The following is a 13,066-nucleotide window of genomic DNA, read 5'->3' on the forward strand; positions in this document are numbered from 1 at the left end:
TAATCCAGTCTGTCACAGATGGACATTTGGGTTGATTCCAAGTCTTTGCTATTGTGAATAGTGCCACAATAAACATACGTGTGCATGTGTCTTTATAGCAGCATGACTTATAATCCTTTGGGTATATACCCAGTAGTGGTGGCTGGTCATATGTCTTCTAGTTCTAGATCTTTGAGAAATCGCCATACTGTTTTCCACAATGGTGGAACTAGTTAATCCCACCAACAGTGTAAAAGTGTTCCTATTTCTCCACATCCTCTCCAGCACCTGTTGTTTCCTGACTTTTTAATGATTGCCATTCTGACTGGTTTGAGATGGTATCTCATTGTGGTTTTGATGTGCATTTCTCTGATGGCCAGTGATGATGAGCATTTTTTCATGTATCTGTTGGCTGTATGGATGTCTTCTTTTGAGAAATGTCTGTTCATATCCTTTGCCCACTTTTTGATGGGGTTGTTTGTTTGTTTCTTGTAAATTTGTTTGAGTTCTTGGTAGGTTCTGGATATTAGCCCTTTGTCAGATGAGTAGATTGCAAAAATTTTCTCCCATTCTGTAGGTTGCCTGTTCACTCTGATGGTAGTTTCTTTTGCTGTGCAGAAGCTCTTTAGTTTAATTAGATCCCATTTGTCAGTTTTGGCTTTTGTTGCCATTGCTTTGCTTGTTGCCATTGTTTTAGATATGAAGTCCTGCCCATGCCTATGTCCTGAATGGTACTACCTAGGTTTTCTTCTAGGGTTTTTATGGTATTAGGTCTAACATTTAAGTCTCTAATCCATCTTGAATTAATTTTCGTATAAGGAGTAAGAAAGGATCCAGTTTCAGCTTTCTACTTATGGCTAGCCAATTTTCCCAGCACCATTTATTAAATAGGGAATCCTTTCCCCATTTCTTGTTTTTCTCAGGTTTGTCAAAGATCAGATAGCTGTAGATGTGTGGTATTATTTCTGAAGACTCTGTTCTGTTCCATTGGTCTATATCTGTTTTGGTACCAGTACCCCATGGTGTTTTGGTTACTGTAGCCTTGTAGTATAGTTTGAAGTCAGGTAGTGTGATGCCTCCAGCTTTGTTCTTTTGACTTAGGATTGTCTTGGCAATGCGGGCTCTTTTTTGGTTCCATATGAACTTTAAAGCAGGTTTTTCCAATTCTGTGAGAAACTCATTGGTAGCTTGATGGATGGCATTGAATCTATAAATTACCTTGGCAGTATGGCCATTTTCACCGTATTGATTCTTCCTATCCATGATCATGATATGTTCTTCCATTTGTTTGTGTCCTCTTTGATTTCACTGAGCAGTGGTTTGTAATTCTCCTTGAAGAGGTCCTTGACATCCCTTGTAAGTTGGATTCCTAGGTATTTTATTCTCTTTGAAGCAATTATGAATGGAAGTTCATTCATGATTTGGCTATCTGTTACTGGTGTATAAAAATGCTTGTGATTTTTGCACATTAATTTTCTATCCTGAGACTTTGCTGAAGTTGCTTATCAGCTTAAGGAGATTTGGGGCTGAGATGATGGGGCTTTCTAAATATACAATCATGTCATCTGCAAACAGGGACAATTTGACTTCTTCTTTTCCTAACTGAATACCCTTGATTTCTTTCTCTTGCCTGATTGCCCTAGCCAGAACTTCCAACTATGTTGAATAGGAGTGGTGAGAGAGGCCATCCCTGTCTTGTGCCAGTTTTCAAGGGAATTTTTCCAGTTTTTGCCCATTTAGTATGATATTGGCTATGGGTTTGTCATAAATAGCTCTTATTATTTTGAGGTACGTTCCATCAATACCGAATTTATTGAGAGTTTTTAGCATGAAGGGCCGTTGAATTTTGTCAAAGGCCTTTCTGCATCTATTGAGATAATCATGTGGTTTTTGTCTTTGGTTCTGTTTATATGCTGGATTACGTTTATTGATTTGTGTATTTTGAACCAGCCTTGCATCCCAGGGATGAAGCCCACTTGATCATGGTGGATAAGCTTTTTGATGTGCTGCTAGATTCAGTTTGCCAGTATTTTATTGAGGATTTTTGCATCGATGTTCATCAGGGATATTGGTCTAAAATTCTCTTTTTTTGTTGTGCCTCTGCCAGGCTTTGGTATCAGGATGATGTTGGCCTCATAAAACTAGTTGGGGAGGTTTCCTTCTTTTTCTATTGATTGGAATAGTTTCAGAAGGAATGGTACCAGCTCCTCCTTGTACATCTGGTAGAATTCAGCTGTGAATGCATCTGGTCCTGGACTTTTTTTGGTTGGTAGGCTATTAATTATTGCCTCAATTTCAGAGCCTGCTATTGGTCTATTCAGGGATTCAACTTCTTCCTGGTTTAGTCTTGGGAGAGTGTAAGTGTCCAGGAAATTATCCATTTCTTGTAGGTTTTCTAGTTTATTTGCATAGAGGTGTTTATAGTATTCTCTGATGGTAGGTTGTATTTCTGTGGGGTCAGTGGTGATATCCGCTTTATTATTTTTTATTGCGTCTATTTGATTCTTCTCTCTTTTCTTCTTTATTAGTCTTGCTAGCGGTCTATCAATTTTGTTGATCTTTTCAAAAACCAACTCCTGGATTCATTGATTTTTTGGAGGGTTTTTTGTGTCTCTATCTCCTTCAGTTCCGCTCTTAGTTATTTCTTGCCTTCTGCTAGCTTTTGAATGTATTTGCCCTTGCTTCTCTAGTTCTTTTAATTGTGATGTTAGGGTGTCAATTTTAGATCTTTCCAGCTTTCTCTTGGGGCATTTAGTGCTATAGATTTCCCTCTACACACTGTTTTAAATGTGTCCCAGAGATTCTGGTATGTTGTGTGTTTGTTCTCATTGGTTTCAAAGAACATCTTTATTTCTGCCTTCATTTTGTTATGTACCCAGTAGTCATTCAGGAGCAGGTTGTTCAGTTTCCATGTAGTTGAGCGGTTTTGATTGAGTTTCTTAGTCCTGAGTTCTAGTTTGATTGCACTGTGGTCTGAGAGACAGTTTGTTATAATTTCTGTTCTTGTACATTTGCTGAGGAGTGCTTTACTTCCAATTATGTGGTCAGTTTTGGAATAAGTGTGATGTGGTGCTGAGAAGAATGTATATTCTGTTGATTTGGGGTGGAGAGTTCTGTAGATGTCTGTTAGGTCCACTTGGTGCAGAGTTCAATTCCTGGATATCCTTGTTAACTTTCTGTCTTGTTGATCTAATGTTGACAGTGGAGTGTTGAAGTCTCCCATTATTATTGTATGGGAGTCTAAGTCTCTTTGTAAGTCTCTAAAGACTTGCTTTATGAATCTGGGTGCTCCTGTATTGGGTGCATATATATTTAGAATAGTTAGCTCTTCCTGATGAATTGATCCCTTTACCATTATGTAATGGCCTTCTTTGTCTCTTTTGTTCTTTGATGGTTTAAAGTCTGTTTTATCAGAGACTAGGATTGCAACCCCTGCTATTTTTTTGTTCTCCATTTGCTTGGTAGATCTTCCTCCATCCCTTTATTTTGAGCCTATGTGTGTCTCTGCATGTGAGATGGGTCTCCTGAATACAGCAAACTGATAGGTCTTCACTCTTTATCCAATTTGCCAGTCTGTGTCTTTTAATTGGACCATTTACTCCATTTACATTTAAGATTAATATTATTATGTGTGAACTTGATCCTGTCATTGTGATATTAGCTGGTTATTTTGCTTGTTAGTTGATGCAGTTTCTTCCTGGCATCAATGGTCTTTACATTTTGGCATGTTTTTGCAGTGGCTGGTACCAGTTGTTACTTTCCATGTTTAGTGTTTCCTTCAGGGTCTCTTGTAGGGCAGGCCTGGTGGTGACAAAATCTCTAAGCATTTGCTTGTCTGTAAAGGATTTTATTTCTCCTTCACTTATGAAACTTAGTTTGGCTGGATATGAAATTCTGAGTTGAAAATTCTTTAGGAATGTTGAATATTGGCCCCCACTCTCTTCTGGCTTGTAGAGTTTCTGCCGAGAGATCTGCTGTTAGTCTGATGGGCTTCCCTTTGTGGGTAACCCGACCTTTCTCTCTGGCTCCCCTTAACATTTTTTCCTTCATTTCAACTTTGGTGAATCTGACAATTATGTGTCTTGGAGTTGCTCTTCTCGAGGAGTATCTTTGTGGCATTCTCTGTATTTCCTGAATTTGAATGTTGGCCTGCCTTACTAGGTTGGGAATGTTCTCCTGGATGATATCCTGAAGAGTGTTTTCCAACTTGATTCCATTTTCCCCCTCACTTTCAGGCACACTGATGCAGATCTGGTCTTTTCACATAAACCCATACTTCTTGGAGGCTTTGTTCATTTCTTTTTGCTCTTTTTTTCTCTAGACTTCTCTTCTCGCTTCATTTCATTCATTTGATCTTCAATCGCTGATACTTTCTTCCAGTTGATTGAGTCGGTTACTGAAGCTTGTGCATTTGTCACGTATTTCTCGTGTCATGGTTTTCATCTCTATCAGTTCATTTATGGCCTTCTCTGCATTAATTATTCTAGTTATCCATTCTTCCATTCTTTTTTCAAGATTTTTAGTTTCTTTGCACTGTGGGTACGTAGTTCCTCCTTTAGCTGTGAGAAGTTTGATGGACTGAAGTTTGATGGACTCTCAACTCATCAAAGTCATTCTCTGTCCAGCTTTGATCCGTTGCTGGCGATGAGCTGCATTCCTTTGGAGGGGGATATGCACTCTGATTTTTTGAATTTCCAGCTTTTCTGCCCTGCTTTTTCCCCATCTTTGTGGTTTTATCTGCCTTTGGTCTTTGATGATGGTGATATACTGATGGGGTTTTGGTATGGGTGTCCTTTCTGTTTGTTAGTTTTCCTTCTAACAGTCAGGACCCTCAGCTTCAGGTCTGTTGGAGTTTGCTTGAGGTCCACTCCAGACCCTGTTTGCCTGGATATCAGCAGCAGAGGCTGCAGAGGATAGAATATTGCTGAACAGCGAGTGTTGATGTCTGATTCTTGCTCTGGAAACTTCGTCTCAGGGGTGTACCCCACCGTGTGAGGTGTGGGATGTCATTCTGCCCCTAGTGGGGGATGTCTCCCAGTTAGGTTACTCAAGGGTCAAGGACCCACTTGAGCAGGCAGTCTGTCCATTCTCAGATCTCAGCCTCTGTGCTGGGAGACCCACTGCTCTCTTCAAAGCTGTCATACAGGGTCATTTACATCTGCAGAGGTTTCTGCTGCTTTTTGTTTAGCTATGCCCTGTCCCCAGAGGTGGAGTCTACAGAGACAGGCCTCCTTGAGCTGCAAGTGGGCTCCACCCAGTTCGAGCTTCCCAGTGGCTTTGTTTACCTACCTAAGCCTCAGCAATGGCGGGCGCCCCTCCCCCAGACTTGCTGCTGCCTTGCAGTTAGATCTCAGATTGCTGTGCTAGCAATTATATCAATTCCTGTATATCCTTGTTAACTTTCTGTCTCATTGAGCCACGGAGGCTCTGTGGGCGTAGGACCCTCCCAGCCAGGTGTGGCATATAATCTCCTGCTGTGCCGTTTGCTGAGACCCTTGGTAAAGCGCAGTATTAGGGTGGGAGTTACCCGATTTTCCAGGTGTTGTGTGTCTCAGTTTCCCTTGGCTAGGAAAAGGGATTCCCTTCACCCTTGTGCTTCCCAGGTGAGGCGATGCCTCGCCCTGCTTCAGCTCTTGCTGGTCGGGCTGCACCAGCTGACCAGCACCGATTGTCTGGCACTCCCCAGGGAAATGAACCTGGTACCTCAGGTGAAAATGCAGAAATCACCCGTCTTCTGTGTTGCTTGTGCTGGGAGCTAGAGGCTGGAGCTGCTCCTATTCGGCCACCTTGCTCTGGGACTTTTTTTTTTTTTTTGAGACAGAGTCTTGCTCTGTTGCCCAGGCTGGAGTGCAGTGGTACAATCTTGGTTCACTGCAAGCTCCGCCTCCCGGGTTCACACCGTTTTCCTGCCTCAGCCTCCCGAGTAGCTGGGACTACAGGTGCCTGCCACCATGCCCAGCTAATTTTTTTGTGTGTTTTTAGTAGACACGGGGTTTCACCGTGTTAGCCAGGATGGTGTCGATCTCCTGACCTCATGAGCCACCCGCCTTGGCCTCCCAAAGTGCTGGGATTACAGGCATGAGCCACCGTAACATGCTTTTCTTTTATAAAAAATTATAATCTAGTTATGTGTAGGCTAAATTTTAGGAAAGCACCATTTTATAACTCAATGTAATAATTGATTCAAGTGATGATCATCAATGAATAATATGACCCACTGGGAGAAAAGACTGGGGGAAAGGCTGCTTACAGAATCTCACAGGTTACTGATTAATTACAAAGGCAAAAGCTTGCCTTTGCATTGCTATCTGTCTTCACCTCATCTGCCTCCCATCATGCGTGCCATGACAGTTAGTGGAGCAAGCTGACCCTGTGAGTCCCTGGTCTGATGCCATGGGAGGGACACCCATAACAAAATTTGCTGGAAGCATCTGACCTGAATCAAATCCTGGCCAGATGGTCAGAGCACTCCAGAATGTGGGATGCTCTTTTTTGTTTGTTTGTTTTTGTTTTTGTTTTTTAAGACAGAGCTTTGCTCTGTCCTCCAGGCTGGAATGCAGTGGCACAATCTTGGCTCACTGCAACCTCTGCCTCCTAGGTTCAAGCAGTTCTCATGTTTCAGCCTCCTGAGTAGCTGAAACTCCAGGCATGCACTACCACGCCCAGCTAATTTTTGTATTTTTAGTAGAGACGGTGTTTCACCATGTTGCCCAGGCTGGTCTTGAACTTCTGACCTCAAGTGATCCTCCCACCTCAGCCTCCCAAAGTGCTGTGATTATAGCCGTGAGCCACTGCGCCCAGCCAGGATGTTCTGTAGGTCTTCAAAGAGTTGGAGTTCAAGAACAGAGACAGAGTACAGGGAAAATAAAGACAGAACAGCCAAATCTAGGTTCGACCTTGACTGGATTCTGGGTCAAAAGCTACCAAGGACATTCTGGAGGACAATTAGGAAATTTTGAGTCCAGACTGCATGTTAGGTCATTCTGTTGAATTAATGTTGATTCTCTTATCAGGGGTGAGGATGGTGTTACGGTGATGTAAGAGAATGGCTCTATTCTGAGTGATGCAAGATCCAGCATTTAGGCATGAAATGCCATGATGACAGCCGCCTACTTTAGCAAAAGGGAAGGGGTATGTGTGTGTGTATGTGTGTGCGCGCACGCATATAAATAGAGGAAGTAGCTGCGGCTAAATGGTGAATCTACGTGAGGAGTATCCAGGTGTTCATTGTACTGTTCTTTCAACTTTTCTGTGGGTTTGAAAATTTTCAAAACAAGACAAAAATTGTTTTTCAAAGACTGTTCAAGAGGATAGGAAATAGAAATGTCTCTTATTAAAGAGCCATTTAAAAGACTGTTTTCTTCTATTTCCTTTTCCCCACGACTGTGACCCTCAGTGCTAGCGATTTCTCCTTTCCATAAACTTTTGTTTGACTTAAAATCATTGTGTCGCCACTGAGCAGGGAATCTCAATAATGGCTGACATATCTGGTAGCAAAAGGAAATGAAATATTTTTATTTTCTCAGAGAGCTAAAGCTTATCTTCTAAAATCAAAATTTTTTTTTTTTGAGATGAAGTCTCGCTCTGTCACCCAGGCTGGAGTGAAGTGGTGTGGTCTTGGCTCACTGCAACCTCCATCTCCCATGTTCAAGCAATTCTCCTGTCTCAGCTTCCCGACTAACTAAGATTACAGGCATGGGCCTCCACACCCAGCTAATTTTTGTATTTTTAGTAGAAGAGTAGAGAAGAATAATTTCACCATATTAGCCAGTCTGGTCTCAAACTTCTGGTCTCAAGTGATCCACCTGCCTTGGTTTCCCAAAGTGCTGGGATTACTGGCATGAGCCACTGTGCCCAGCCTGAAATTTCTTATACTGAGCTTCAACTATGCAAGATCCCATGAGAGGAATGATATACCAAGATGAACAACAATATGGTCTCTGCCTTCAAGGGCTGTAAAATCTAACCCATACAATTAGGCTCCACAAGCATTTTTTGAGTGGTTACTATGAGCTGAACAAAACACTAGGACTAGACATCCAGTTATTGAACAAGATACAGGGGCCATCAAAAAGTCTCTTATCTTTTGAGAAATACAAATAGATTAATTTCAGTATATTGCATAAAGCTTATAAGACCTTTATCATGTTCTAAAAATTATCATCAAGAATCTAGCAACAGCTTCTGAACAAAGAGTACCTCTGAGCCATGGCTTGGATTAAAGTTTAGGGTATTTTTCAAACAAAGCAGTAGGCATTGCAAGCAGATGGAATAGAGCATGCAAAAGCATGAGGGCATGAAATGAGCATGAGGTCTTTGGGGGATCAACAACTACTTAAATATGGCTGGAGGGTGGGTACTTGGGGCAGTAAGAGAGACAGAGCTCGGAACTCCAGCTTAACTTGGGCTAGTAGATAAAGAGCTTCCGGCCGGGCGCGGTGGCTCAAGCCTGTAATCCCAGCACTTTGGGAGGCCGAGACGGGTGGATCACGAGGTCAGGAGATCGAGACCATCCTGGCTAACACGGTGAAACCCTGTCTCTACTAAAAAATACAAAAAATTAGCCGGGCGAGATGGCAGGCGCCTGTAGTCCCAGGTACTCGGGAGGCTGAGGCAGGAGAATGGCGTAAACCCGGGAGGCGGAGCTTGCAGTGAGCCGAGATCGCGCCACTGCACTCCTACCTGGGCGACAGAGCCAGACTCCGTCTCAAAAAAAAAAAAAAAAGAAAAATAAATAAATAAATAAAGAGCTTCCATCCTATCCTGAAGAGTTTGAACTGTATCCTGAAGGCAATGGGAAGCCAGGAGGAGACTTTGGAGATAAATAATATGATCATCAGGTGCTTGTCTTAGAAAGGTAAGTCTAGTGGTGGAGTGGCGGGAGATTTGGAAGGAGATGAGCCAGCAAGACTGGTTAATAGATTTTTGTAATAGTGCTGGTGAGAGATGCTGAGCACCTAAACCAAGACAGGGGGAAGTAGAGACAGAGAAAGGGTGGATGCAAGAGACAGTTTGTAGATTGCAAAAATAGGGAATGGTCACAGAATGAATGCTAGGAAGTGACACACAGGGTTCATCAGAGATGATGTATTAGGATTCTCCAGAGAAACAGATCCAATAGGGTGAGTGTGTGTGTGTGTGTGTGTGTGTGTGTGGATTGAGAGAGAGAAAGGAGTTCTCTATTATAAGGAAACTCCATTGTGGGTGTGCAAAAGTCCAAAACCTGCAAGGTAGCTAACAGGCTAGAGATTCTATCAGAAGTTGATCTTGCATTCTTGAGTTCAAAGGCAGTCTGGAGACAGAATTCCTTTTTCCTCAGTGGAGTTTCAGTGTTTTCTCTTAATGGCCACCATTGATTGGCTGAGGCCCATGTATCTTATGGAGGGTAATCTGCTTTCCTCAAAGCTCACCAGTTTGAATGTTAATCGTACCTTAAAAATACCTTCATGGCGACATCCAGACAACTAGACGCCATAGCCTAGCCAAGGTGATACATAAAATTAACCATCACCTTTAAGACATTGGTTGTATTTGGGTGCCATTAATAATTAATAATATATGGAATAGAGGATAAAAGATGAGGGGAGAAAAAGAACATCATTTCGATGTTGAATTTCAGCTGGGGATGTCCAGTGGTCACTTAGGACAGAAACTCGGAAGATAGATTTTTCTAATGAACTCAATGTAGACATCTTAGTGGATCCACTTGGTGTTGTTGGGTTTGTTAATGCATTTGCCACCGATTACCAGATGCTGGATGGCCTCACTCACACTTCTGGCAGTTGGCTAGGGCTGCTGGCTAATGTGCCTCAGTTGTCCTCCACATAGCCTCTCCCAGCTAAGCCTTCCTCACTTGGCAGCTGGGGTTCCGTGAGGGCAAGCCTGATGTATACGCATGGATCAGGCCTCCGCTTGGGCCACATTTTCTAATGATCCCATAGCCAAAGCAAATCATATGGCTAAGCTTAGGGTTAATGTTGAAGGGGGCAATACACAAGCCTAGAATTCATTAAAATCCATTAACATAACAATGGAACACATGTTGGCCGGGGCTTGGTGGCTGAGGCCTGTAATCCCAGCACTTTGGGAGGCTGAGAAGGGCGGGATCACGAGATCAGGAGATAGAGACCATCCTGGCTAACAGGGTGAAACCCCATCTCTACTAAAAATACAAAAAAATACTAAAAATACTAAAAAAAAATTAACTGGGCGTGGTGTTGGGTGCCTGTAGTCCCAGCTACTCGGCAGGCTGAAGCAGGAGAATGGTGTGAACCTGGGAGGCAGAGCTTGTAGTGAGCCGAGATTGCACCACTGCACTCCAGCCTGGGTGACAGGGCGAGACTCCGTCTCAATAAAAAAAAAAAAAAAAAAAAGCATGGAACACATGTTAAACAGAGTCTAGAATTCATTAAGATCCATTAATATAACAATGGAATACATGTTAAATGCAATGAAGAAAAAGAGAATAAAGTAACAAGATAGATAATTACATTGGAAGAGAAGGCCATAGTAGGCAGGGTAGTCAGAGAAGTGACTTTTGAGCAGACACTTAAATGAAGTAAGGTAACCAGTCATGTGAAATTCTGCAGGCAAGCCCATGCCAGACAAAGTGAATCGCAGGGGTGAGGACTGTGAAGCCAGAACCAGCTTGAAATGCTCAAGAAAGAAGAGCAGAGTACACCAGGGCTGGGGGTGGAAGAGCAATGGGGATGAGACTGGAGAGGTGGCAGAGGGGACCACAGTGCAGGGCTTTGCAGACCATGGAAGGAGACTCAATTTTATTCTAAATAGTGATGAGAAACCAATGAAAGATTTTGTTCAAGAAGGGACTTGATCCAATTTTCATCTTTATCTTTTTGAGGCAGAGTCTCACTCTGTCACCCAAGCTAGAGTGCAGTGGCGCGATGTTGGCTCACTGCAACCTCACTGCAACACCTTCTGGGTTCGAGTGATTCTCTTGCCTCAGTCTTCTGAGTAGCTGGGATTACAGGTGCATGCCACCACACCTGGCTAACTTTTGCATTTTTAACAGAGAAGAGGTTTCACCGTGTTCGCCAGGCTGGTATCAAACTCCTGACCTCAAGTAATCCACCTTCCTGAACACCTTCCACCTTCCACCTTCCCAAAGTGCTGGGATTACAGGCATGAGCCACTGCGCCTGGCCAATTTTCATCTTTAAAAGATGGTTCTGATTACTGATGAGGCAACATGCATGGAGGCTGAGAGATCTGGTAGGGGCTACTGCAGTAGTCCCAGAAAGAGAGAATGGTAGTGGTGGAGGTGCCAATAAGTGGTTGAATTTGGACAACCAGAAGAGGTAGAAACATTACATGTTCATGGAGTAGATGTGGAATGTCAGGGACACAGAGGGGTCAAGAATGATGCCTGACAACTGAGCAAGACAGGAAATAATGAGGAGAGAAAATCAGGCATTCTTTTCTGGACATGCTGTATTTCACCTGCCTAATACACATGCAAGTGGAGACACCAAGGAGATCAAATAGGAAGACTAAGCTCAAGGGAGGGAAAGTCAGCATCTAAATGGCATGATGGCCATGAGAGTATGTGGGATAAGTTGGAAGATGTTGTAGAAGATGCAAATGTTCTCTGCCAACCATTGGATTTTCACAATGAAATAAGAAGTGATGAATAGAAGGAATGGCTGCAGGGAGCTTCGAAAGAGAGGAGTTTTGAGAAAGTGGTCTTAGATCAGGATACAAGAGACCGAATTCATTAGGGAAGGGTGGCAGGATGGATGTGAAGGGGCTGCCAGCTTCTGAAGACTGTGATAAATTGAGAGCTATATTGGTTATGTTTCTCCAGCAATATTCAGCTGCTCAAATACAGGGCATTAGTCAGAGGTCCTCAGAGAAACAGATCCAATAGGATATATATAACCAGAAAGAAACAGATTATAAGGCATTGCCTCGCATAATTATGGAGGTTGATTATGGGTACTTGATTAAGTCCCACAAGCTTCTGTCTGCAAGCTAGAGACCTAAGAAAGCTTGTGATATAATTCCAAGGCCTGAAAGCCAGAGAGCCAATGGTGTAGATTCCAGTCCGGGTCAGAAGGCCTGAGGACCAGGTGCTCCAAGAACAGGAGAAGATCAATAATCCAGCTCCAGCAGTCAGGCAGAGAGTGGACTCAACCTTCCTCTGCTAATAGATTGGATAATGCCCACCCACATGGCTTTACTCAGTTCGCCAATTCAAAGGCTTATCTCTTCTGGATACACCCTCAGAGACCACCCAGAAATAATGTTTGAGCAGTTATCTGGGCATCCCATGGCTCACTCATGTTGACACATAAAATTAACCATCAAATACAGACGTAGAGAGTTGGATTTAGCTGTGGGTGGGATTTCTGAAGACAAATGGAGGGAGGGAAGGGATGAGGAGGGAGCTGAGGGTATATACAAATGAAATTATACTTATGGACCAGAGATTCTAGACTGTGGAAGGAGGGAGCGGGGGCATTGAAGAAAGTGGTGGCCTCACTGGTTTGGAAGTCATCATGGGGTAGCATTGTTGAAGTGTCACTAGAAGGACCGTGCTGAGAAAAAGTGGAAATGAAATAGTTTGGGAGCAGCAGGCCAGAGTTTGGTGGAAAAGATTACTAGGAGTAAGGAGGTCAAAGGACCCAAGAAGCCAGGGCGCTGGATGGACTGTCTGTGAGAGGGAAGTCTCCAAAACAGTGGTGCAGAGAAAGACAGCCAAATACTTGTATGAGGAAGGGGCAAGGACAGTCTGTTCCAATAGCACCGCTTCAAACGGTGTGGGGTTTTCAGAAAGGAAGGAAGAGCAAGGGTCTGGAGGGGCTAAGAGAATAATCACCTCACCCCAGGCCCAGCGGCAGAGAGCTGGGATCCAAACAACCCTCACTTGAGAAGGTTGCTGGGAGCACAATGGTTTTCAGTTAGGGGTAGAAGGTCAGAGGAACTTAAGAGGTGCAGGTGACGGACCATTCACTGCAGAGGGCACAGGCCAATGAGGAGAGAGGAGGACACCTGCTGAGCATAATGAAAGGGAGGATAATCTTTTCTGACCCTTTTCAGGCACAAATGAAATCAGCAAAGCTCACACG

General features: G+C 43.3%; 1 long non-coding RNA gene across 1 annotated transcript in view; it reads left to right on the forward strand.

Moving 5' to 3' along the window:
- The window catches only part of LOC117064776, a 67,398-nt gene that overhangs the window by 11,440 nt on the left and 42,892 nt on the right, over positions 1 to 13,066 (forward strand). The window lies entirely within an intron of this gene.

Source organism: Trachypithecus francoisi, unplaced genomic scaffold (genome assembly GCF_009764315.1).
Source record: "Trachypithecus francoisi isolate TF-2019V2 unplaced genomic scaffold, Tfra_2.0 Lachesis_group2, whole genome shotgun sequence".
Lineage (NCBI taxonomy): Eukaryota > Metazoa > Chordata > Mammalia > Primates > Cercopithecidae > Trachypithecus > Trachypithecus francoisi.